A 21,568-nucleotide genomic window follows, 5' to 3' on the forward strand; every position below is an offset into this window, starting at 1 on the left:
CTGCACCCTAACACTACCTTGTCTACCCAGAGCATCGTCCAGTTAACTTAACCACCGCTCCCTCATGTGCTTTCAAACAAACTTCTCCTCCAGACCCCTCATCAGCCTTTTTGGCCTTCTCTGGACACGCTCCAGCCCCTCCATGTCCTTCCTAAATTGGGGACCCAGAACTGGACACAGCACTCGAGGTGTGGCATCACCAGTGCTGAGCACTGGAGAAGAATCACTGCCCTGCTCCCGCTGGCCACACCATTCCTGATCCTGGGTAGGAGCCATTGGCCTTCTTGGCCACCTGGGCACACTGCTGCCTCATGTCCAGCCTGCTGTCCATCAGTCCCTGCAGGTCCCTTTGTGCCTGGCTGCTGTCCAGCCACTCTGTCCCCAGCCTGTAGCACTGCAGGGGTTGTTGTGGCCAAAGTGCAGGACCCGGCACTTGGACTTGTTAAACCTCACCTTGCTGCATTTGGGCCCTGGATCCAGCCTGTCCAGGGCCCTGTGCAGAGCCCTCCTGCCCTCCAGCAGATCCACACTCACACCCAGCTTGGTGTCATCTGCAAATTTGCTGATACTGGACTCAATCCCCTCACGCAGATCATCAGTGCAGATACTGGAATCCACGCTGGCTGGCTCTGATCCCTCAGCCATCCTGTGGGTGCCCTGTGATGGCTCTCAAGGTGATCTGTTCCATAACCTTGCCGGGCACCCAGGTCAGGCTGACAGGCCTGGAGTTCCTCAGATCCTCCTTCCAGCCCTTCTTGGGGATGGGCTCACACTGGCACCTCCACTCCTCTGGGACCTCCCTGCTGAGCCAGGACTGATGGTAAATGATGGAGAGCAGCTTGGGGAGATCATCCACCAGCTCCATCATCCCTCTAGGATGGATCCCATCTGATCCCAGAGACACCTGTGAGCACCTGAGTGGCTCAGCAGGTCTCCAGCTGCTTCCTCCTGGATTCCAGGGGGCTGTTCTGCTCCCTGTGCCCATCTACCAGCTCAGGAGAACACTTGTCCTGAGGATGGCCTGTCTTATTGTTGAAAACTGAGGCAAAGAAGGGGTGAAGTACCTCAGCCCATTCTTCATCTTTGGTAATCATATCCCTCACAGTAAGAAATGCAGGTTGTCCTTACCCCTCCTTTTGACATTAATGTACCTATAAAAACATAATAATTATCCTTCACAGAAGTATCCATGTTAAGTCCTAACTGAGCTTTCACCTCTCTAATTTTCTTTCTGCATGACCTAACAACATCCTTAAACATTTCTTGATTTACCTGCCTCTATGTCCAAAGGTGCTGCACCCTCTTTTTAATCCCTAAAAATATCCTTTTTAATCCCTTTTTAATCTCCCTTTTCCTTGAAAAGCTCCATGCCCAGCCAGGCCAGTCATTTCCCCCTCTGGGTCATCTTTCTGCAAAAAGGGACAGCCTACTCTTGCTCCTTCAAGATTTCTTTTTTGAAGTGTTTCCATCCTTCCTGGAACTCGTTTTTAGGGGCTGTTTCTCTTTAAAAAATCAATACCTGATTTGGTACTCCCCAAATGTGCATCCTCAATAGGCCAAAGTCTAATCTTATAAGTCCAGGGTAGAAAATTTATTGATGCCCTTCCTTCTTTCACAGAATATTGAAACAACTCATAATTTCATGGTGACTGTGCCCCAAACAGCCTCTGACCAGCACTTCTCCAACCAGCCCTTCTCTGTTCACGAACAGCAGGAGACAGAGCTTTCCTTGGGAGTGGGGATTGCAGGAAACCTCCCCAAAGCGCAGCTTGGAAGGTTCAGCCTGGAGCTGAGGAGAAAGCAAAGTCCCTGCCAGGGTGGAATTGTGGTGCTCGAGGTGTGGCAGCGTGAGGCTGGGCCATGGCCGGCTCTGTGTGCCAGGAGCCGGCAGCGCTGGGTGCAGGGAGCCCAGGGAGGGCACAGAAACGCTGGCTGAGAAATGCTGGGGCACAGCCAGAGGGGCGAGTGCAGCCAGCCAGGGCACAGGAGCAGCACGCACAGGGGGCACAGCCTGCAGGACAGATGGCCAAGGGCTGGGCAGGGCTGGCAGGGCCACAGGCACCCAGGCCTTTGTGCCCTGGGCTTGGGCAGCGCCTCTGGAGGCCCCACAGCAGGAACTTTCCTGCCGGGGGCTGCACTTTGGCTCTCCCCCGGCCTCCCTGGCCAGGCTGGCAGGGGCTGCAGGTTGATGGCATTTGTCCTTGCTGCCCCTCACATCCCCCTGCCCCACAGAGAGCCCCGAGCCACCCGTGAGGGACAGGCCCTGCTGGCCCAGGCTGGGCTCAGGCCTTGGCCTTTCTGCTTCCCCCAGCCAGCCCAGGCCTTGCTCAGCATTGCAGTTCCCTGCCCAGAGCCTTGGGCTCCCTGCACTCCTGGCCTCAAGGATCTGCTCTCAGCAGTCCCTGGGAGCCTTTGGCACTCCCTGCCCTCACTGGGGCCCAGCCATGCTCCAAGGCACTTGGAGTTTTGCTGCTGACTCCTTGAGCAGCTTCTTCAACCTTCTCTCAGTGCCTGAGGCTCCTGGACCCAGCCCCAAATCCAACATGGGGATTGTCAAAACACAGAAAGCCCTCAGGAGCTCTTTGTCTCCCTTCAATTGTCTTCAAGTCTCCAGGGCTTCTGCAGTGATTGGAGTTAAGGAGGGAGATTACAAAGTGCACCTCATGATTTTTGGTTTTTTAATCCCATATGTGAGTTTGGTTTTTATTTTTCATTGCAGAGAAGAGGTGATATAAGCATTCCCGAAGTGATCTTGATGCTGAATGTCTTTTTAGGAGATCTGGGCATGGAGACGAATGAGCCCTTTTTGGGCTGACCCTTTTTGGACAACCTGCTCTTCACCCCCTACCTCACCATGTCGGTCCTAACTCACCTGGGACTGACATCCCAAAATATCCAAAAATGTTAATGTCATTTATTATTTTGTTTTATTCTGTAACACATTATTTTGTGTGATTATTTAATTGTGTATATATTTATTTTCATTTATAATATTAACAGTGGTTTTTCTTACCTAGTTTTTATATTTGCATAAAAAATCTATACATTTTTAGTAGCCAAGAACATTAATGTTCTTTGGTTCTATGTAGCACATTCCCCTTCCTTAACTAATGAAGATCTATTGGCTATTTATTTCTTCCTCTTTATGGTAATTAGTAATATGTCCAGTCATTTTGTCATCATTTTTATCATCTTTCTCTCAGACAGGGGCATGGGAGAGCCTTTTGGTGTCCAGAGAGACATTTCTGGGGCACATTTGAGGCAGTTGTGGGTCTGGGGAGGGAATTTAGAAAGAACTTGAGGGTATGGACGACACTTAGGGGAGCCAGGTGGGGACTTGGAGGGGCACTCAGGAATTCTGAGGGACATTTCTGGGTCCGGGGGAGCACTTGGGGGTCCAGGGCGGCCCTTGGAGGTCAGGGAGGGGAATTTGGGGCCCTTCGGGGTCTGGTCGAGCCCTTGGGGAGCTCGAACGGGGCTCTCTGGGGCGCGGGGGGTGATGGGAGTTGTAGGCGCGGGTATAATACGGTTAAACGGGGCCGCAGAGCATCACGGGAGTTGTAGGCACAGCTGCAATGGCTTTTGGTGTGTTGCGGCATGACGGGAGATGAAGTCCCGGCTCGAAGAGCGCTGTACCTGCGCCGCAGAGCATGATGGGAGCTGTAGTCCCGGAAGTGGCTGGACCGCGGCGTTTGGGGGTTCAGGAAGGCAGTTGGGGTGACACTTGAGGGCCCGAGCCGCGACTTGAGTCCTCGGGGGGAACGTAAATGGTTCGGGAATACCTGGGGGGCCCTTGGGGAGCTCCAACTGGGCTCTTTAAGGCGCGGGGCACGGCACAAGTTTTAGGTGCGGGGCTGTGCTATGGGGGCTCTGGGGCCGCGGGGGATGAGAGGAGATGAATTCCCAGAAGTGGCTGTACCGGGCATCTGTGGGGCTGGGAGCACTCAGGGGAACCGGGCGTGCTTTTGAGGGGTCCCGAATGGGCACTGAGGGGCACTGAGGGATCCTGGAGGGTCGGGGGGACACTTATGGGACAGATGGGGGGTGGATGCCGGGGTGGGCTCTGTGGAGCGCGGGGCATGACGAGCATTGCAGTCCCGGCTCCAATGGGGCTCAATTGCGACTGGAGCATGACAGGAGTTGTAGGAAAAAACAAAAAGATGGCACTGACATCAGGCTCTGCCCTTGAGGCCCCGATCCCTTGGGCTGTTTGGTTGTGAGCGGTGATGGACGGGAGCTTTGGCAAATGGGAGACGGCAGAGGTGGGAACAGCCCATTCAATCCCTCCAGTCCCTCTCAGTATTGCCCAGTTCATCCCCAGTACAACCAAGCACGTCCACTATGCCCCTCCAGGCCCTCCCAGTAGAGACCATTTGTCCCAATACACATAAGTTCATTCCCAGTCCCTCTCAGTTCCTCCCAATGCCATCCACAGTATGCCCCAGTGTCTCCCAGTCTTCCCTGCAATGTCCCATGCCCCAGTGTCACTCCCAGTGTCACTCCCAGTATATCCCAGTATGTTCTAGCATGTCCCACTGTGTCTCAGTGTACCCCCACAGTCCATCCCAGTCCATCCAGATTCTCCCTCAGCATTCATTGTGTTCCCAGGTTGTCCCAGTCCTCCGCAGTGTGAATCCCAGTATATCCCAGTGTCTCCTACAGTGTTCCCAGTGTTTCCCAGTATGTCCCAGTCCTCCCCAGTGTTTCCAAGCACAGTTTAATTTCTCAGGGTTGCCGTGGCAGCCAAACCCAGCAGTGGGGTCAGGGCAGTGTCCATGGCCACAGCCCCTTGCAGTGGCCCAGTGCAGCTTGGGCTGATGATCCACCCTCACAGCTGGCCCAGGGCAGCTCTGCAGTGGTTTTGGTGGCACCTTGGGCTGGCACACACCTGAGCAGTGTGTCTGTGTTCAGTGAGGAAACTCAGGAGTTTGAGATTGCTTCAAAAAATACAAAAAGGGAAAACCCCTCTTAGGCTGAGTGCAGCCAGCTCTGCAAGCACAGCAGGTCCCAGGTGAGTGAGGACAGAGAGGATGGGGCTGGGGAATGTGGAGCAAGGCTGTCCACACTGGGTCAGAGCTCAAGGCACAGCTTCTCTGAGCAGGCCAGAGCGCCTGAGGAGAGACCCTGGGTCAATATCAGTCACAGAATGCTGCAATCACCTCTGATCTAAAGAGAAATGTAATAAAAGAAACCCTTTAAAATAGGCATGTGTATGTCTTACAAGCTCTTTGAAATATTTCTCCATAATTGGACTTGGAAAACTTTAATGACTCTCTCAGGGCTTTGGTGTTGTTTACATCAGACTTAGTCCCTGAGAGAGTCTTCAAAGAACTTCTCTAAAACTCGAAGTTAAATTTAAGCACTGAACTTTCTTGAAGTTTTAATGGGTCCCACTGAGAGACACAACTGAGAAAGTGTCCCCAGGTTCCAGTCAGAGCAGAACACTGGAGGCAGTGATGACAGCTGGGGACAAACAAGGCAAAGGTGTCTCTGGTGCTGAGCAAACCTGGATGTGTTTCAGGAATGCAAAGGGCCAAGGCCTGAGCCCCAGCCCCTGGCCAGGCGGATCCTGTCCCTCCCTCCTTGCTCAGGGCTCTTCCCGGGATGGGCTCTGGCATGTGGGGATGTGCAATGCCAAGGGCAGCACCATGGGGCGGCCCCCGCCAGGCTGCTGAGCAGGGACAAGCAGCCACCCTGTGATGTCACACAGCCCCTTGGATGTCACACAGCCATCTGTGATCTCATACAGCATCCTGTGATGTCACAGAGCACCCTATGATGTAACACAGCCACCTGTGATGTCACAGCCCACTCTGGGATGTCATACAGCACCCTTGTTTTGTCACAGAGCCAATTCTGGGATGTCACCCTGGAATGTCATGCAGCTGCATTGTGATGTCCCAGAAGACTCTGTGATGTCAGAAAGTTGCTTTGTGATGTCACAGTCTTCTCTATGTTACACAGCCACCTAGTGATGTCACAACCCACTCGCTGATGTCACAGAGCCACCAGCTGTTACGTCCGGATCTGCTCTATGGCCTCATACCCTACTCCATGATGTCACAGACAGCTCTGTGATGTCACAACCTCCTCAGTGATGTCACAAAACCCTCTCTGTGATGTCATACTGCCACTCTGTAATGTCACAGCACACACTTTGACCTCACAGCCCGCTCTATGATGTCATACAGCCATGCCATGATGTCACAGCCTGCTCTGTGATGTCACACAGTCCCCTCTATGATGCTGTAGCTGCTCAGTGACCTCACACAACAAACTCTGTGATGTCATAACCCAACCTGTGACCTCACCCAGCCCACTCTGTGCTGTCACACAGCCCCTTGCTGACATCACAGCTGCTCTGTGCCTCTAGGACACAGCCACAGAGGTGCCGCTGTGACACAGCCCCCTCTGGGACATCCCCCAGCCCCTGCCAGTCCTGAGCCCCTGTCAGCTCTGTCTGTGCCCTGCTGGTGTCCCTGAGCTGCCCTGGCAGTGCCCCAGCCCTGCTGGGCTGTGCACAGGAGCTGCTCCTGGCCAGAGCTGTCTCTCTGCAGCGCTGCCCTTGCCAGGAGCTGCCTCTGGGCCAGGAGCCCGGCCCAGCTCAGCAGCACAGACACAGCAGCAGGACTTTAATGACCCTCTGGGGCTTTGGTGCTCTTTGCATCAGACTCAGTCCCTTGGAGTGTGCTCAAAAAGCTTCTCAAGAACTCCAAGTTAAGCTGAAACATAGAGATTTCTTGTAGTTTAAATGGGGTCCACTGAGGGACACAACTCATGTGAAAGTGTCCCCAGGTTCCAGTTAGAGCAGAACAATGGAGGCAGTGATGACAGCTTCAGACAAGGAAGGGAAAGGTGCCTCTGGTGCTGAGTAAACCTGGATGTGTTTCAGGAATGCAAAGGGCCAAGGCCTGAGCCCCAGCCCCTGGCCAGGCAGATCCTGTCCCTCCCTCATTGCTCAGGGCTCTTCCCCGGATGGGCACTGGCATGTGGGGATGTGCAATGCCAAGGGCAGCACCATGGGGCGGCCCCCGCCAGGCTGCTGAGCAGGGACAAGGAGGCAATGAGGCTCCAGGCCTGCAAGGGTCACTTGTCTCCTCCTCCTGGCTCAGGCCCAGGGTCAGCAGCCATGGCCAAAGTGCTGCCCAAGTTGGCTGTGTCAGGGCCTTGCAGCTGCTGCCCATCCCTGTGCCCTGTGCAGCCCAGGCTGTCCTACGGTGTCCCTGCCCTGCGCCTCTGTCCCTGCAGGCTGTCGTCATCCCCCGGCTGCCCCACCTGGCTGGCCCCTTCCTTTGCTGACAGCTCTGCCTCCTGCCTGCCTCTGCCTGCCCACACAAAGCCTTGGGCTGCTCCAGGCTCCTTCTGAGGGATGTGTTGCACCACAGCCCTGCCCTGGGAGGAATATTCCTTTCTCCTAGTGTCCACTTCGGGCCTCCTCAGCTGCCCTTGCTGCCAATATCTTTCTCAGGATCATTTAAATATGAAGCTCCAGCCTCTCTGAAACCACCCTTCAATCCCTCCCAGGCTACTCCTGTTCTGTCCTCAGTCTCTACACCACTGAGCCCAGAGCCATCAGCCTCTCCCTGCTGGTTATGGGATGAGGCCTCCAAACCTCATCTTGGGAGATGTTTGGGTCCTCTCCAAGATGTGTGAAAATGGAAAAATAGTGGTCAAAGTTACGTTCTCCCAAATCTTGCAGTGACAGAACAAGGCTCAATATCTCTAAACCGAATGAGGGTGGATTTACATTTGTTAGAAAGAGGAAATATTTTACAGTTATGAGAGAGGCAGGAAACTGCAACAGCTTTTCCAGATAAGTGAATGCCCCATCCCAGGAATTGCCCATGAGCAGGAGCTTTGTGCAACCTGAGCCAGTGAAACCCTCTCATCCCCAGGGACAGAATTGCTGTTGTGTGGGTTCTCTGATGTGCTGGGTGCCCTCACAACGCTTCTGGCCAGAATGTCTGCTGAGGGCAGCCAGGCTGCTGCAGGGGCAGTGACCTCACAGCCATCACCATGGCAGCCCTGTTCCCTGGGCCTGGCTCTCCCCTTTCCTCTGCCCCTGCCTTGTCTCTGCTGGCATGAAGAGTTTTGTCATTCATATCTTGTGCCCAAGGTGCTGGGGCCAATGGCTTCCCAGGTAGGCTCCTGGAGCAGAAGTGGCTTTTCAGAGCCCAGGCAGAAATGAGCCCTGAGGCAGCAGCTCTGCAGTGCTGGCCACCAGGCCAGGCTGCCAAGGGAGGCTTCTGGCCATGCCCTGCAAGCAGCTGCTGCTGCCAAGGTGCCTTTGGTGCCTCAGGCTCTGCCTGGCACAGCTCCCAGCACGGCACTCTGCCCTTGTGCCTGAGCCCTTCCCTGTGCTGGGGCTGGCCTGGGGCTTTTCCTGCAGCGGGACCTGCCCTGCTCCTGGCACAGGAAAGGCAGTTCCTGCTGGAGCAGGAGGCTCTGCCTGCAGTGGGCTCCAACAACTCCTGCAAGGCCCTGTTTATTTCAAAATGTTGCCTAGAGCAGAATATTCTAATAATTGTTATAGGTCCTGTACTGTGGAGTAAATAACTGTAGTTAAGTTCTTTCTTCTAATTATGATCAGAAGCAATCCGAGCTGTATTAATAGAAATTTATCTGGTATTCCATCATTAATCCTGTGGGACAAATTGCATTAAGGTTCAATTCTACCTGTCCAATCTTTTACACCTTTGAAAATGTCTGGGCCTGGGATGGGATCCAACCACTCCCAGTCTCCTGTATTAAAAGGAGTTTTAGAAGTGTAGGGGTCCTGCAGGGGTTTTGGGGATCCATGGCGGCTCTTGGGTGTCATTTCTCCACATCATGTCTCAACAGGAGTTTCTCCAATAAAGAAATAAAGCTTGTGCCTGAACCTCGCACTGTGCCCATGACAGGAAACCCTGTGAGTGTCTGGGACATCCCGGCTCTTTGGCAGCCTGGGGACTCCTGGGATGTCACCGTGGAGCCCTCGTGAGTGCCTGTGACAGATCGGTGCCTTTGCAGCCCAAGGTGCCCTGGGATGTCACCATGGAATGGCTGTGACTGCCTCTGAGCACAGGGCTCTTTACCATCCCCAGAAACCCCTGGGAGGTGTCCATGGAGCCCCTGTCTCTGCCTGTGACATTCCAGCTCTTGAACATCCTGGAGACTCTTGGAATGTCCCCATGGAACTCCTCTGAGGGCGTGTGAAAAATCTGATCCTTAACAGGCAACCATCACCAGCCCCATTTCTATGGTCAGTTTCCATGGCATCCATCACCAGGCCCCTGTTCCCCCTGATCCACAGAATTGGCTGAGCTGGGAGGGACCCATCAGGATCCAGGAGTCCAACTGCTGGCCCTGCACAGGACACCCCAACAATGCCAGCCAGAGCCTGGCAGCGCTGTCCAAATGCTGCTGGAGCTCAGAGAGCCCTGGAGCTGGGAGCCTTCCCTGGGGAGCCTGGGCAGTGCCCCAGCAGCCTCTGGGCAAAAACCTTTTCCTGAGATCCAACCTGAGCCTGCCCCGACTCAGCTGCAGCCGTTCCCTAGTCCTGTCCCTGGGCACCAGAGGGAAGAGGTTCCCACAGCCCCAGCCAGGGACCCGCTCTCAAGGCTGTTGCCATGGCCACCAGGGCTGGGACCAGCTGGGATGCTCTGTTTCCACAGGCTGGCCTTTAGGAATGGGATTCCCCAATTTCCTGATCCAACTAAAACTGCACTGCCATGCGCTGACATCCCACCTCCCATGGAAATAACAAAAGGCAAAGATCCTGGGCTGGGATAAGAACAATTTATTTGGAACAGCAATGAGATATGAAACAAACAGAAACAAAAACAATATTGATCACAGAAGGGATATGCAAAAGGGAAAACTACAATGCAACTAACTGTCTCTTCCCGGCCACAATTTCCTCCTGCCTGGAAAGGACACTCTTCTCCTCAGGGAAAGAGTCCTTTTCCTGCCCCTGGCAATGACTAGAGGTGAGAGTGAAGGTAATGACATGGCCCTGGCCAGACCCTCATGGTCTTTGATCCCACACCATGTCATTGGCAGGGGCAGGAGGAGGGACAGGTGTCTCCCCAGCATGGATCACAGGGAACACATCTCCAGGGCTCTTTCCAATATGGGTCCTCCAATGGGGGATGAAGCTGGAGCAGGGCACAAAGCTCTCCCTGCAGTTGGGGCACTGGCAGGACAGCCCTTACCAGTGACTCCTGGCTGGTCAAGTCAGAGCACTGGGTGAAGCTCTTCCCACATGTGGGGTACCCGTAGGGCGTCTCCCCAGTGTGGATGCGTCGGTGCCTGATGAGGTGGGAGTTTTGCTTGAAGCCCTTCCCGCAGTCAGGGCAGCGGAAGGGCCTCTCATCTGTGTGAATCCTTTGATGCCTGAGGAGATTGGAGCGGGCCTGAAACCTCTTCCCACACGTGGGGCACTCGTAGGGCCTCTCCCCGGTGTGCATGAGCCGGTGCCTGACGAGGTTGGAGTTGCACTTGAAGCCCTTCCCACAATCAGGGCAGCAGAAGGGCCTCTTCTCTGAGTGAATCCGCTGGTGCAGGAGGAGAGCTGAGCTGGTCCGAAACCTCTTCTGGCACTGAGGACACTCGTAGGGCCTCTCCCCACTGTGGATGCGTTGGTGGGTCACAAGGGTGGATCTGTAGCTGAACCCCTTCCCACACTCCCCACATTTGTACGGCCATTCCCCCGTGTGGATCATCTGGTGGCAGATCAGGGTGGTCTTTTGCCTGAACCTCTTCCCACACTCCAAGCACTTGTGGGGCTTGTCCCCATCATGAGGCTGCTCATGGACCACCAGCTCCGAGCTCTGGCTGAAGCTCTGTCCACCTACCTGGCTCAGGGTGGGTCTTTCCTTTTCAGAGTACCCTGGGCTGGGTTTGGAGCCCCTCCTCCTGTGGGATCTCTGCGGCTTTTCTTCCCTGTTGTATTCCTGTGCTGTGGAGCCCCTCAAATTGCTCAACATCATCGCCTCTGCTACGATGTCGTGCCATGGGGCTTTGTCCTCGCTGGTCTCCATCCTCAGATCCTTGTCGGGGGGGGGGGGAGGACAGAAAGAGGATGGGATTTGCCTCTGTGCCAGAGGGAAGGGAAAGGAAATTCTCCCAGTTCATCTGTGGCAGGACAGCATTGCCAGTGGTGTTGTCCTGCAGCCAGGGGCCATGCTGGGCTTGAGATGGAGCAAAGGAAAGGGGGAAAAGGGCAGTGACTTCCTCCTCACCTGCCTAGGTGTCCCAGGGCATCTTCGTCTTCCTCGCAGCTTCCTCCTCCATCTGGCAAAGATTTTGGGATGGGAAATTATGTTTGGGGGGGGAAAACAAGAGATTAATGCATTGAGTTTTGTATTGGTTTGAGGTCAAACCAGAGGGAGATTCTAGGCCAGAATTACAATTAAGAAAATTAAGGTCAATGCAATGATACAGAAACACTGCCTTAAACTGACACAGTCACGATATAACCTGGCACCCTGTTGGTCAGGGTGCTGGTAGCAGTCCCATTAAATGGTGGCTGCAGTCCTGTTGCAGTGATGATCGTGATTCTGTCAAAGCAGTGATCCTGGAGATGGGTCTGGTCCTCCTCTGAAGGTCCAGTGGTGCTTATGGAGCTCCTGTCCTCTGGGAATCCAGTAGCCAAGGTGGTCCTGGTGTTGCAAGACTCAGCTTATATGCAGGTAGGAATGTGTGGCTCCTCCCTCTGGGTGGAGCATCCCACAATGGGATGATGCCATTTTACCAGTCCTGCAGGGACACTCAATGGCCCATTCACAGAAGAGATGGCCCCTGGAGGGTGTTATTAGGGCTGAGTCCTGGAAGAGATAAAGAACACTGCCCCGCCTGTTTATAACAGTTTCTAAAGGTGGTGATGGAAAACATGCATTTGGTTACATCTTGCACTGCAACCTGAAACAGTGGTGTAATCCCTGCTGGGGGTGTGAACACCACCCCCCTTACCCAAACTGGCTCAGGTGTCAAACCCCCACCCCGGGAAGGCCACACACACAGGGGACAACGTCACACTTGCTCTGCCTCAGGGAAGGTTTCCGTCCCTGTCACTCCCTTGCCCTCTCCCCTTTTCTCTTTCTTTCCATCTCTCTCACTACCTCACATTTACTGTTCAATAAAATCCACTTTGGATTTTGTCTCATTAGTACCTTCACTGGGGCAGAAGCATCTCTCTAACAATTTTATTAACCAGATTGCAACATTATTTTGGCACAGTGGGTTTAGGCACTGTTGTCTGACCCTAAGTGCCTTTGACAACAGCATGGTTCCCTCCTCTTCTGAGGTTGTAGCTCTTTCTGGAGGAACTCTTGGAATCTTGGATGCAGCTTCCTCTGGGAAACATATGGGAGAACTGATGAGGAAAATGGCTGTTGTGGGTGGTCAGTGTAAAGAAAATATTTTTTTGTCCTTCCTTGAAAAGTTTGTTAAAATCACTGGAGGAAAGGGAGCAAATTATACCAATGAGACTGACAAGGTTCATTCACCCCACAGTGAGGAACACAAGGCTGTTAAAAGTCCTAAAAGAAGCCCAGCTCCATGAGCTAAATTCACAAATAAATCCCGAATTCACAGGCTTAGGGGCTTTGCAATATGTGAGAATCATTATTCTCTTTGTCTCTGTCACCTTTCTGACCACTATACGGAGCTTTCCCTCCCATTTAATAACTTGTATTGGGCTGAATTTCCACTTTTCTTTTATCAGAACCTTCCGGCAGCTGAGCTGGAGCTGTGCAGGAACCAATGAAACTTGAAATTGCCATTGTTTTTATTGTCAGTTTATTCATTTCTTCTATTGTCAGTTTATTCATGACTGGGATTTGTTTACATTTCTATCACAAGTGACTAGTGGGAAGAGCAAATTCAAGGCATTTTATGTAGGGTTGAGTTTGATTTCTGCCAAGTTTATTTTGTCTGGTGCCCAGGGGATGCTCGAGGTGTCTCTGTGCCTCTCACCCTGGGGGATGCTTGGGAGGGACATGGCAGGCTTATCCCTGTCCCTGCTACCCCAGGCTATTCCCCAGGGGTTGCCCCTGTCCCTGTCACCCCAGGCCATTCCCCAGTGGGTCTCCATCATTCTCACTCCAGGGAATGCCTGGGGGGGTCTCTCTCCCTCTCACCCCCATGCCAAGCAGGTTATCAAGGGAGTCTCTGTCCCTCTCAGCCCAGGGGATGCTCAGGGGTCTCTGTCCCCTTGCCTGAGGGATGCTCAGGGGTGTCTCCATCCCTCTGGCCTCAGGGAATGCTTGTGCAGGGCTGGGGACCAGGGGCTCTGTGTCCCTCTCACTACTGTGGTGTTGTGGTGCACCAGTTTAGTTGTTCTCTTGCACTGGGTGATTGGGAATTTGCACAGAATAGTTTTATATTGCACTGTATAGCTTATGTTACATCATGTGGTTTGTTACCCCTTTTCCCTATCACATGGTCTTTCCCTCACCTGTCCCGGTACCACCTGGTGGTCTCTCCCCTGGGTTACCCCTCCCCTCACCACTCCTCACTGGTATCCCTTTGGCTGTGGACCTCTCCCTCTGTCCCCATCCCAGGGGGGTAGAAAAGCTCTCTGCTTGCTAGGGAAAGCCCTCTTTTCTCCCATGGGTTTGTCTGCCTGATGTGTGTCTTGGAATAAAGGACAATGTTTCCCACGTGGAGGAAAACACTTCTGTAATCTTTTACCATCGTCTATGAAGTATTGTGTGGGCAAGGGTCTGTAGCTAGCCGGAGTGGACTCCAACAGGCCAGGAAACACACTTCTTCAGACTGGCTTCTCTGCTCCTCAAAGGCTGGCTCTGATCTTCTGCACAGCAGCCAAATTGCCGTCCTCGAGTCCCTCTCGTGCTATCACGCTGGGGGTGCCCACATTCTCCACCAAAATGGAGAATCAGGAATGGGAACATCACATCATGATCAATACGATCGAGTGAAGCTAATTTAGTATCCTAAAAAGGCTTAATTTATAATAAGTTTCTACTGTTCACATGTCTCTAGCTAATACATGACTGGTTAATCCTAGCTGTTCATGCATCTAAATTAGAATGCTGATTGGATCATCTGATTGCTGTGGTTGTCTGGCCCACCCTTTGCTTCTCTTTTTTTTTTCAAACTTGCTGACAAACTTGCTGAGTCTTGATGATTCTTCTTCTTCTATGTTTCTCAGGATATACTGACCCCGTTTCTGAATATTTCCGTTATCCATTGTCTGTGAACATGTCCATTATCCATTGTTACCATCAGGCTGGATTGTGCATCGGCTGAATATGGCCATTGTTTTGCAACTTGCAAAAAATCCTCAAGAGAACCCTTTATATAAAACTTCAGAATAATTTAGATTGAACATCCTCTTTTGAATTAACCAGTCCATAAACCTGTTCCAAATAGGGCCCAGCTGTTCAGGTCACCCAATTTCCAGTCAAAATTGTAGTATCTCCAAGAGTTGGGATCCATCTTCTCTCAAGGAATCCTTGCCTTAGGGAGTTTCATCCAAGAACAGGATTTTCCTTCACCATGAGTATGGGCACATCTTCTACTCCCAGCTTCCCCATGTCAGTCCTTGTATATCCAGCTTTCCCAACCTTCTTGGTTGACTCAGTGTCTTTTTTGAACTGGACAACCCAAAAAAGGACAAATTATCTTCATTTCTCTTTCTTTCCTTAGGCAGCAAGAGGTCAGTAATGCGCCTCAGCCTTTCCAGGTTTAATCCTATTCCCTGAGTCATGGCTGTGACAGGAGAAAATGTGACCAATTCCTAGTGTCTTCCCTGCCCCTCTGGCCTTTCTCTGTGTCATGGGTTGGTGCTGGAGCAATGCCAGTGCTCCCATGAAAATATATTTTTCTCAAATGGTTACTGTGAGATGTGAGCAGAAACAGAGCAGAGCAGGCTCAAGCTTAGAAATAAAGGAAAAAAAAAAACTTTATTAACCTACAACTATAAAAAAAGAAACACAAAATTCAAAATTAAAACCTTCCAAAACATTCCTCCTCTCCCCACCCAATTTCCACCAAAGCACAGTGAGACAAAACCTTGGATTCTCAGTCAAGTTACCACCCCTCAGATAATCAATTCGCAGTTCATCAAGGGAGAGAGGAGTCTCTCTGGTACCATAGTCTTCCCCAGGAAACACAGTTGAAACCTCTCATATTTCCATCTCACACATGGCACCACCCAGAGAAAATCTGCCATTGTGACCTCTTCCTTCCATGCTCTCACCACTGTCCATGGACCAAGACTGCTTCTAGGGTTCCTTTTAAGGATGCTTTGCCAAGTACCAGAGAATGACAGTTTTTCTCATTTTGGGACAACAGACCCCCTCATTTTCACCTCCCCTGGGGCCGAGGGTCTTGAGAACAGAGATCTTCTTCTTCTCTGAAGACAGAGGGCACCACCACACCCTCCTCATCTTTCTCTGTTCACTCCTGCACATGGCGTCACTGCAGCAGGTCACTCTCACTCCTCACATGGCAATCACTGCAGCAGGTCACTCTCTTGGCTCAAGACATTGCATCCTCCTAAATGCAGTCTCTCTGTTACAGGAAAATTGGTTCAGTCTATGGCTATACAAGAAAAAGTCCAGCCAAAGGCCACTCCATCATCTCTTCCCACCTAGGCTTCTTTCCCATCTTCTGACATCTCAAGTCCCAGGCTGTCTCTCTTCTCTTTCAGGTCAAGGATTAGAGTTTCACAAAGTTTTCACAAAGTTGTCTGAGGAAGAGTTAAAGTCTCAGGCTCTGCTGCCCTCAGGATGGCTGAAATCTCCCAGCAGCCTGCCCAGGACTCCCACGGCTGGGCACCTTCTGCCTCCCTTCTCTTTCTCCTCTGCTGGCCCTGCTGCCAGCACATAATATCAAATTTCAAGGTGGCACAGGCTCTCTCTGTCTGGCAGGGGGGCTCTCTCTGGATGGGCTGCCCAGGACATCTCAGTGCTTCTCCACCCCTCCATTCCTGCAGGGGCCGTGCCCAGTTCCACTCCATTCACCCCTTCTCTGTCCGGGGTTCCGGCCCCCCTCAGCCCAGGCCGCATGGCTTCCCCTGTCCCACCCGGACTGTGGCTGGGCAGGGGAGGCCTGAACCCTTCACTGACTGGAATAAAAGAGAGTTCCCCTGGGAGTTCTCTGCTTTTAACCCTCTATGTTCTCAGAGGTGTGTCCATGTCATCCATGGTTACACCAGATGTCAATATTAAAATCTGACCACTGATTGGTTTGACTAGAACTTCCTTGTCAGCTTATGACTCTTGGCCTCTAGTGGCTGCCCCTGCAATACTGGGGCTTGGTTCTTTCCTTCCCATGATGATCACTGGGACACTGTGGGGACCTCATGAAACCAAGGGGATCATTGTGGCACCACTGGAGCCCATGGAACCAAGGGGCCATGGTGATACAGCGGGGCTTCATTGAACCCAGAGACCATTATGACTCTGTGGGGCCTGATGGACCCATGGAGACCATTAGGGCCCTTCAGGGCCTCATGTCACCAAGGGGACATTATGACACCTCAGGGCCTCATGGAAGCAAGGGACCAATGGGAATTGTGGGGCCCCATGAAACGAAGGGAACATGGAACAGGTCTGGCTGGCTTGGCCTGCCAGGGCCACCTGACAGGTCTGGCTGATGTTGGAATGTCAAGGGCTGCTTCTCATCAGCTCCTGAAGCACTGGGGCTCTCTGCTTTCCTTGCTATAGAAAAGAACCCTTGGTCTTTTCTGTTGCCCATTGCCAAAATTGGTACTCTCCCTAAAATATTTCCTGTATGCAAGGGAATCTCTCAGAACAAAACTTGCTAGCTCTGGCTGGCCTTGGCGTCTGGTCATCACCTCTCATCCACCTGGGGAACACTGGGGCTCTGTTCCTTCCTTTCTATGGAAAAAAACTGGCTTTCATGTCCAAATGCCATGGCCGAAATTAGAATTTGTCCTCCCAAATTCGGTATATTCAAGGATTGCTCCCAGACAAAAGTAGCCAGGACAGACAGGTCAGGCTGGCCCTGTCCTCTGGTGATTTTCTTAGACTGTGAGCTGAATGTTTTCATTTGAAAACACCTTGGAGAGGGCCCAGAGATCTCCCAAGGATGGGTTTTGAGGCCTTGGGCTCATGAGCACTACATATGGACAAAGGAGCTCTGTGCTGTGTGCTGTTCCGGTGGTTTTGCATCATGGAAGTGGTGTCCTAAGAAAAGCTGCTAGCAGTTTCCTTCATCTCTGACAGAAACACCCAATCAGTAATTAGCTTTGAGATTTGACCATCTGTTACGCTGCTAAGGAAACTACACGGCTCTGTGAAGACACATGTTGAAGACGAGAAAGCCTGGGAGGGTCTCTTTCCCCTCTGGCCAGCAAAGAGGTAACAAGGCTGGCCCAGCCCCCGTCTCAGCCGGGCCGGGCCGGGCGGCTCCTGCCGTGGGGCCGGGCCCCTTCCCAGGGAGCCCCCCAGGCCCCATCGGCTGCCGGGCAGGGCAGGGGAGGCCGCGGGGCCGAGGCCAGGCCGGGCCATGGCTGCAGTTGCCAACACCTGGGTGCTGCCAAGCCCTGCCCCGCCGCCAGCCCGGGCCAAGCCAGGATCCGCCGGGCCCCAGGAGCAGCCCCGGGCCGGGCCGGCTCGGCCAAGATTCTGCCACCCTTGGGCTTCACCCGCAAGCCCCGGGCAGGGGGAGGAGAAGCCATGGGCCCCGGCCGTGCTGCTGCTGTGTTCTGGCCTGGCTGCTGAGATCCTGGCCCTGCCCCAGCACGGCCCATCCTGACACAGCCCCAGCGCAGCCGCTGCAGAAACCTCCATGGTAAAACAGCTCCAGCCACAAGGACCGAGCCCGGCCAGGGTCACGGAACCATCTGCAGGCCCCGGGAGAGATATTAACTCTGTCAGTGCTTCCATCCTCCCTCGAGGGAGAGAAAAGGACAAAGTGCAGGCACATAGAGGAGCAACATAAAGACACAAACGTCAGTGAAGAGGAAATTGAGTCCCATATGCGAGAGATGAGGTGATGCCATGATCTTGGGGCTGAAATTCCCTTGTAAAGCTATGAAGAAGGATGTCATTGATACATCAGACTCTCTTTTTCCCTATAATGCATTGAAAAGTATGGGGAGATGACTTGTTCAGCAAAGGCCTCCATGCTAAAGTAAGCAAATGTTGAAGTAGCTGTGATCCCATGAGAAGTTTGTACAGAGAAAGAGAGAAGAGTGATGAGACCCCGTGCCTCAGGAGAGAAGAATAAAGATCTCTGTTCTCAGAGATGAAGATGATTTCAGAAACAGATTAACAGAACCTTTGCTCTTAAACAGCTCATCTTTAAACTAATATCCCATAAGCTGACATGACCCATAAACACAGCGGTGGGAAAGGCTGTGAAAAAATGGGAGGGACTTCACAATTGTCCTGGGCAGCAGCTATTCATGGGATTTGGCAGCCATGAGAAGGACTGATTTCTTATGGAGAAGTCTCCATAGCATGACAGACACACTCCTCTCCTAAAGTGAGCTGAAGAAAACTATTCTAGAGGTGGTAAACTGACTGAAAATTTTCAGTTTTGTCTCTTTACATTGGAAGAAGGAAATGGTTGTAGGGAGAGCAAAAGTGTTCTGAAAGTTCTGTTCTGATCCTTACAGCTCTTTCTTTTAATTACTGTTAATAAACTTTGCCTTTCTCCTAATCATATCTCAGAGTAGGAAATGAGTAAGTATATCCTAGTCAGTGCATTGGAAATTAGCCAACACTGAACCAAAAAGACTAAGTGAGGCATTGGCCAAGAAATCTCAAATTGGCAAACCAAAACCACTACAGAAAACATCCTGATGGACTGCATGAGAGCAAAGAGAAATCAAGACACAGCCATGGTCTGTCAGGACTTGTTTCATCCTAATGAGCCCTGAGGTGCATTTGGAGCTGAGCCTTGGAACTTCAGGTCCTGAGAGAAGATTGCACAAACCTTTCCAGGACTCAAAGTTAGAGGAAAAACTCAAAGTGTCTCAAAGCATAAATGGATCCCACTGAGGTCCATCCCCAACACAGGCTCCTCATGGACTCCTTGGAGGAGACAATTGGAGGTCAGGATGGTACAAAAATCGCTCAAAGCCTCAGTGTGAGAAAGGAAATTCCAAAGTACCTTACAAACCTTGAGTACCTCAAGGTATTAATGAGCCCCACTGAGTGTCAGTACAAAGCTCCCAAGGGACTTGTTAAAGCAGATAATTGGGGCCATGATTGCACAAACCTCTCACAGAGTCTGTATCAAAAGGGAAACCCCAAGGACCTTAAAATAACTGAAGTACCTTGAAGAATTAATGAGCCCCACTGAATGTTGTTACTGACAAAGCCTCTCCAGGGACTAATTACAGCAGATAATTGGAGGCCATGATTGCACAAAGCTCTCAGAAAGTCAAGATGAAGCAAAACCCAAAGTCCTTTGAAAAACCTGCAGTCCCTGGGAGCATTCAGGAGCCCCCAGGGCCATTCCTGAGCAAGGCTCCCCAGGGACTCCTTCCAGCAGATCCTTGAGGCCACTGGGATGTGGACTAGGGGGGGATGCTGAGGGCAGGACAAGGGGCTGACAGTGCCCAGCCTGGCTGGGGCTGTGCCAGGAGGCCCCAGGGCCTCAGGACAAGGTGTCTCCTCCCAGCCCTTGGTGGCACAGACCCTGCTGCTGTGCCCCAGGCCACCAAGACTTGGCTTCTCTTTGTCCCCACCTGGCATCACTGCCTCCAGTTCTCTGCTCTGCCTGGGGCCTGGGGACACTTTCTCATTTGTGTCCCTCAGTGGGACCCATTAAAAGTCCAAGAAAGTTTGGAGTTGGATTCTGACATGGAGTTCTGGAGAGGTTTCTTCAGCTGCCTCTGAGGGACTGATGTTCAGGGCCTGAGCACAAAGCCCCAGAGGGTCATTAAAGTCCTGCTGCTGTGTCTGTGCTGCTGAGCTGGGCTGGGCTCCTGGCACAGAGGCAGCTCCTGGTAAGCAAGAAGAGCTTCAAAAGCACATTTCTCTTGATGAGCAGCTCTTGTGGCAGCCCAGCAGGGCTGGGGCACTGCCTGCAGCCAGCCCGGGCACAGCCCAGAGGCACAGAGAGCTTCAATCAGTCAGGGCTGGGAAGGTGCTGAGAAGTGCCTGGGGCAGAATCACTGCCAGCCCTTGGCACAGGAACCTCTGGCTGCAGGACAATGCAGCTGCAGCTCCTGGAGCCATCTCCTAAAGCTGGAACATCCCAATGCCTGCAGACCCTGTGAGTACATTCTCTGATTCTCTCTTGTGCAGAGCAGCCAGGGGTGCCCAGGGCTGTCCTGCAGAGCAGGCTCCTGCAGCCCAGGGCGCTGTGCTGGGGCAGGGACTCTGCTGCCTGCCAGGGACAGCTCTCAGCTGGCCCGGGGAGCTGCTCCCAGCACTGGGGAGAAGCTGTGGGGGGAAGGAGCCATCCTGAGCAGGGCAGGTGCTGCTGCTGAGAGGGGCTGGGTGGGGCAGGGCTGCTCCCAGCTCCAGAGCAGCCTGGGCACAGGTCCAGAGGACACTTCCCAAAGAAGGTAAGCCTGGCATTGCTGATCAGGAGCTTTCCTGAGAGTGTTTTCAATTTCCTGCTTGGAGAAGGATGAGAAAGTTGGGGTAAGGAAAAAAAGATGTTTTATTTTTATACATTTTCTTATATTCATAGCTCTGAAAATTACTATTATATAGTTTTAAAATTATAATCCTTACATTACTCTATTGAACTCTTTATTAAGTCAATTAAACAATTATTACATACTTCTTTAACTATAATCCTTAATTATCTCTAGTACATTTCCTTACCTTTCTCCTCGAATTTAGAACAATAGGATGAATGTATAAATACATTCCTGGTACTGTATAGTCTTATTATCAGGAAGACGCCCTACTAGAAGAACATTTTGTTTTTTTTTTTACCAGAATGTGAGCAATCATAACAAAAAGTGATGGCAAAGAAGCTCTTGGACCTACTCCTATGAGTTGAGCAGCTATGTGTAACTGGGGAAACAGAATCTCCTATTGGATGTTTCTGTTAAACATCCTAATTAATCCACCTTAATGAATTGTTGAAATCAGTTGTGCCCAATTCCCACGTGGACACCTGGAATCTTCCAATAAATGTCTTTTCTTTTTACTTTACTGTTCTAACACCTTTGCAAGAGTTTTATTCTTTTTTTATTAGAGACAACAGAGGGATGAGAGAAGCAGAACAGGAACTGTAATCCCAGAATCACAAAACATTCTGAGTTGAAAGAGACACACAGAATCATGAAAGTAATGTTTGAACATTTACAGAGACTCCAGAACTGTAACTGTGGGTGGTGAGTCTCTCTGCTGGGAGCCTTCCAAAGGGCCCTCAGCCACTCCTCAGCCCTGGACAGCAGCAGCATCACCTCTGCAGGGCCCAGCAGGGCTCTCCTGAGCTGCCCTTGCCCACCTGCACACAGAGCCTGCCCCAGCCAGGGCCCTGCACACAGGCAGGTTTCTGTAGGGCCGGGGCCAGGGCACACAGGGTGGGATGGGCTCTGTGAGCGCTGGCAGGGACAAGGCTCCTCTCAGGAGGGAATGTCCAGGCCCAGGGAGATGCTCAGGCACGGAGAGGGGGCTGA

General features: G+C 52.1%; 1 pseudogene; it reads left to right on the forward strand.

Moving 5' to 3' along the window:
• The window catches only part of LOC135305589 (zinc finger protein 850-like), a 652,086-nt pseudogene that overhangs the window by 595,130 nt on the left and 35,388 nt on the right, over window positions 1-21,568 (forward strand).

Source organism: Passer domesticus, chromosome 8 (genome assembly GCF_036417665.1).
Source record: "Passer domesticus isolate bPasDom1 chromosome 8, bPasDom1.hap1, whole genome shotgun sequence".
NCBI classification, from domain to species: Eukaryota; Metazoa; Chordata; class Aves; order Passeriformes; family Passeridae; genus Passer; species Passer domesticus.